Here is a 6,000-nt window from a genome sequence, read left to right on the forward strand (position 1 = left end):
CTTCACATGGGCTCCTGCCCACATAGGGCGCAAGAGTGGGGACGTGCTGCTGGTGATGCCGCTTAGGGTGGTCAGTTGATTTACTCATTCTTCAACGTGGACATTCACTCTCTAATAATTTCTTCTTTGTGCTTGATCAGCCTTCCCCAGAGCTGCAGCACCCCCAGCAGCAGGGACTTGGAACATTTGCTCCCCACTGTGCTTCTGCACCCAGCAGAGTGCTTTGCGCATAGTAAGTGCTCAATAAATATTTGTGGAATGAAGGAATAAGTGTAAAAAAGATTTTCCAAGCCATACCTAATTAGTAATAAATTATATCTGTCTGAGATCTTTTTTTTTTTTTTTTACCTACTTTGTGTTCTTTTAAAAACAGAAAATTCAAAAAAGTAGGGTGAGAGCAATTTTACATGTGCCAATGAAGTATTTTTGCTTTACTGATGAGGAGAATTTCAAAATATTTTGTTACATTGAATTATATTCTTGAAGGATTTTCAGTATTTGTAAATGTTTGCAGCAGTGAATTCTTAATCTTCTACCTCAGCCTACCTGAGGAGTGAGAACATATATTCCTATTAAAAACGGGTTCACTTCAGTAGTCATGCTCAAATCAGCAGGGGGCTGAAAGGATTTTGGTAATTGAAATATAATTCACATACCATAAAATTACCCTTGTAGACTGTATATTTCAGTTGTTTTTAGTATAGTCACAAAGTTATGCTACCATCATGACTATCAAATTCAAGAACATTTTCATCACGCCATAAAGAAACCTCATACTCATTAACAGTAACTACTCACCCCTGCCAGCCCTGGAAACCTGGAAATCTACTCATTGTTTCTGTGGATTTGCCTGTTCTGGGCATTTCATGTGAATAGAACCATACAGGATGTGGCTTTTTGTGTCTGGCTTCTTTGACTTAGCATAATGTGTTCACAGTTCATACATGTTATAGCATGCGTCAGTACTTCTTTGTGTGGCTGAGTAACACTCCATAGTATGGATGTACCACATTTTGTTCTGCTGATGGACGCTTGACTTGTTCCCACTGTTTGGCTGTTATGAATAATGTTGCTATAAACATTCATGAACAAATTTTGGCATGAATATATATTTTCAGTTCTCTGGATATGTCCCTAGGAGTGCAATTGCTGGATTATGTTATAACTGTATGTTTAACTTCTTGAGAAATTGCCAAAATAGTCTTCAAAGCAGCTACACCATTTTGCATTCTCACCAAGAACGTATGAGGGTTGCAATTTCTTCACAACCTCCCTAACACCAGTGACTGCCTGTCTTTTTTCTTATAGATGTCATAGTGGGTGTGAAGGAGCTGTCTCATGTTTTTAACATGCATTACCCTAGTGACTAAAGATTCAACATCTTTTCGTGTGCTTATGGCCATTTTCTATTTTCTTTGGAGAAATGTCTATCCCAGTGCTTTGCCCATTTTTAAATTGGACTTTTTTGTTGTAAGAGTTCTTTGTATGTTCTAGATACTAGGCCTTTATCAGACAGGTGATTTGAAATATTTTCTCCCATTCTCTATTTATTCACTTTCTTGGTAGTGTCTTTCAAAGCATAAAGTTTTAAATTTGGATGAAGTTGAAAATGTCTGTTTTTTCCTTTGGTTGATTGTACTTTAGATGTCTAAGAAAGTATTACCTAATTTAAGGTCACAATGACTTCTAAGAACAATATGGTCTTTGCTCTTACATTTAGATCTTTGATGATCCATTTTGAGTTAATATTTGTATATGGTGTAAGGTAGAGGTCTTACCTTCATTCTTTTGCATGTGGATGTTCAGTTTTCCCAGTGCCATTTGTTTAAGAGACTTTTTATCCATTAAATGGTCTTGGCACCCTTGTCAAAAATCAATTGATAATAATGTGTGAGTTTATGTCTGGACTCTCAATTCTTCCATTGATTTCATAGTAAGTTTTGAAATTGGGAAGTGTGAGTTCTCCAATTTTGTTCTTTTTCAAGTTTATTTTCTTTATTCAGGGTCCCTTGCATTTCTCAATGAATTTTAGAATCAACTTCTCAATCTCTGTTTAAAAAAAAAAAAAAAAAAACACCTAGGATTTTATAAGGATTGTACTGAATATGTAGATCATTTTAGTTAGCATTGCTGGCTCAACAATATTGCCTTCCAGCTCATGAGCATGGGATATTGTTCCACATGTTTAATTTCTGTAGAACTATGATTAATTTTTGTACATTGATCTTTTATCCTACAACATTGCTGAACTCATTTTTTCAACAATGAGTTCAACATTGCTGAACTCATTATTCTCATTTTTTTGTGGATTCCTTGGGCTTTTCTGTCTACAAGATCATGTCATCTGCACATAGAGATCATTTTTCTTCTTCCTTTCCAATCTGGATGCTTATTTATTTTATTCTCATGCTTAATTGCTCCTGGCTAGAACCTCAAATAGTAGATAGTTGAATGGAAATGGTGCAAACAGACGTCCATGTGTTGTTGTGATCTTGTAGGGAAAAACTTTCCACCTGTCACCACTGATTATGAAGTTAGCTATTAAGACTTTCATAGATTAGATACCCTTTATCAAGTTGAGAAAGTTACCTTCTATTTCTAGCTTACTGAACGTTTTTATCATGAAACAGTTTTTGATTCTGTCAAAAGCTTTGTGTCTATTGAGATGATCATGTGAATTTGCCCTTTATTCTATTCTATCCTATGAATATGATGTATTATATTGATTTTCTTACATGGAACCAATCCTGGGATAAATCCCACTTGGTCATAATGTGCAATCTTTATATTTGCTGGATTTAGTTTGTTAGTATTTTGCCAAGGATTTTTGCATCTATATTTATAAGGAATATTGGTGTGTAATTAATTCTTATGTCCTTATCTGACCTTGGTAGTATAGTGCCATCATATAAACAATTATGAAGTGTTCTTTCCTCTTCTGTTTTTTGGAAGATCTTAGGAAGAATTGTGTTAATTCTTTAGATATTTGGAAGCCATCTGGTCCTGGACTTTTCTTTGTAGGAAGTTTTTTGATTTCCAACTCATTCTCTCCTCACTTAGAGGCCTATTCAGGTTTTCTGTTTATGGTTGAGACAGTTTGAGTCATTTGTATCTTTCTAGGAATTTATCCTTTTTTGTTTTATTGATTTTTCTCTCTTCTATTCTCTATTTCATTAATTTTTACTCAAATCTTGCTTTTTTGTTTTGTTTTTGAGACGTCTCATGTCTCGCTCAGTCACCCAGGCTGGAGTGCAGTGGCACAGTCTCAGCTCACTGCAGCCTTGAACTCCCTGGCTCAAATGATCCTCCTACCTCAGCCTCCCAAAGTGGTAGGATTACAGGCTTCACCCACCACACCTGGCCTTACTCAAATCTTTATTTCCTTTCTTCTACTTGGTTTAGGTTTAGTTTTTTCTTTTTTAAGGTAGAAGGTGAGGTTATTGATTTGAGGTCTTTTTTATTTAATGTAGTTGTTTATAGCTATAAATTTCCCTCTGAGTCCTATTTCACCCGTTTGTAAATTTTGGTATGTTGTGGCTTTTATTTCATCTCTGGTTTCCCGTTATTTCTTCTTTGGCCCATTGGTTATTTAGGAGTATGTTGTTTGAATCCTGTGTGTTCATAAATTTCACAAATTTCCTTCTGTTATAGATTGCCAGTTTCATTCTAAATTCAGTATTGGAGAACATACTTTGTATGATTTCAATCATAAATTTATTAAGGCTTCTCTTATGACCTAACATGGTCTGTCCTGGAGAATGTTCCATGTGCACTTAAGAATGTACATATCTGCTATTGTTGGATAGACTGTTCTGTAGATGTGTATTAGGTCTAGTTAATCGTGTTGTTCAAATCTTCCCTTTCCTTGTTTTTCTTTGTAGTTCTAGAAATTGTTGAATGTGAGTATTATTATCTCTAGTATTGTCGAATTGTCTGTTTCTCCCTTTTATTCTGTCTGTTTTTGCTTCATGCAGTTTGGGGCTCTGTTGTTAGGTGCATATGGGGTTGAAGAGTGTTTAAAGCTGCACTGGTTATTCATACACCTCTATCCATTAAGAGTCCCTGGTTCAGTGGCCCTCCTGGTATTACCAGCCAACTCAGAATGACAAAGTTCAGCCGAGCATGTTTGGCCTTATTTTCTAGAGTGAGCTCTCTTGTATTGATACCTTCCTCAGTAAAAAGGTTTTTCCTCTGGTAATATCTCATAAATTCATGGTATAGTTCCTCCCCACCTGGTTTCGTCTCCGCGGAAATCAAAGCAGTTCTTCCTTTTTCTTTCCTTCTCTCCTTATTTAACGATGATTCATTATTTTCCTTCATCAGCAGTCATCAGAAGATGCTGAAGTACATCAGGAGACGTAGGACTGTTAATGACAGTGTTACTCTTTCTACTAACTTAATGTGCTTTCTTTTCACATTATTTCAAGTCATAGTATTAAGTAAGACTTTAAAAAAATAAATGCTATTCAAGGCCAGATAGAGAATTTTTTGCAAGAGCTAAGAAGTGAAATGAGTGAATTAATAGATTGGGACTTCCCATCAGTCCTAGGGAACATTTGTCATCTGCCATTGAAATTTGAACCTGTTTGTGACTTTGCGATTTAACAGACATTATTAATTTTTCAATTTAATCATGGTCTCAGTAACCATGAAGGTGTATTTTGTGTGCACATGTGCATGCTTGTGCACCTTAAACATGTATTTTTGTTCCTAAAACCAGAAATACAGTTAGTATCAAAATGCAGTTATTTAGGCTGGGTGGGGTGGCTCACACCTGTAATCCCCAACACTTTGGGAGGCTGAGGCAAGTGGATCGCTTGAGCCCAGGGGTTTGATACCAGCCTGGCCAACATGGCAAAACCACACCCCTATTAAAAATACAAAACTTAGCCAGGCATGGTGGCAGGTGCTTGTAATTCCAGCTACTTGGGAGGCTGAGGCAGGAGAATCTATCGCTTGAACCCTGGAGGTGGAGGTTGCAGTGAGCTGAGATTGTGCCATTTCACTCCAGCCTGGGTGATGGAGTGAGACTCTATCTCAAGAAAAAGAAAAAAAGTTATTTAATAGCCATGATGCTATCAACTGTCAACCTTAAATAATGAGATTCAGAAAATACCATAAAGTATAGAGTTTGTTCAAGCACAGAGCTTGAGGATGGTCACCCAGGAAAACAGCAGCTTCAAACAAATGGGGTCAGTGTTCCACTCTGGAGAAGTTAAGGTATCACTTACATAGGCAGAGACAGAAGTTTTGGCAAGATTATACCATTTTCCATATGAGACTAGTGAGTATGTTACAGTGATCTGATTGATTACAGATTGCTCCTTGAGGAGGGGCAGCGATCTGAGGGGTCTTATTTCTGGTATTAATTATTTACAGAATTTTTTTTTTTTTTTTTTTTGAGACAGAGTCTCACTCTGTTGCCCAGGCTGGAGTGCAGTGGCATGATCTTGGCTCACTGCAAGCTCTGCCTCCCAGGTTCACGCCATTCTCCTGCCTCAGCCTCCCGAGTAGCTGGGACTACAGGCGCCTGCCACCAGACCAGGCTAATTTTTTGTATTTTTAGTAGAGACGACGTTTCACCGTGTTAGCCAGGATGGTCTCGATCTCCTGACCTTGTGATCCACCCGCCTCGGCCTCCCAAAGTGCTGGGATTCAGGTGTGAGCCACCGCGCCGGCCTATTTACAGAATTTTTAAAAGGCAGAAGTTGCAGCCGCATGCCACGTGACTCAGGCTGCATAGCCACATTCCTCTGAAGTCTCAGGATAATTTAAAGTTACAACAGCTTTAAGTTTGAATTATTTAATTTCAAACTAAGAAGTCAGATTTACAAATAGAAGCAATGTATAAAGTTGAATAATTTTTGTTTACTATTTAAAAAATCCGAGATGAAAATTTAATCTGATATTTCAGAGTTTTAAACCCTTCTTGGGAAAACTTGTAATGCAAGAGACATAGGTTGTTTTGTCTTTGTTTTTTCTTTCTTTTTTTTTTTTTTT

The sequence above is a fragment of the Mandrillus leucophaeus genome, unplaced genomic scaffold, assembly GCF_000951045.1.
Source record: "Mandrillus leucophaeus isolate KB7577 unplaced genomic scaffold, Mleu.le_1.0 Scaffold170, whole genome shotgun sequence".
In the NCBI taxonomy this organism is placed as follows: Eukaryota; Metazoa; Chordata; class Mammalia; order Primates; family Cercopithecidae; genus Mandrillus; species Mandrillus leucophaeus.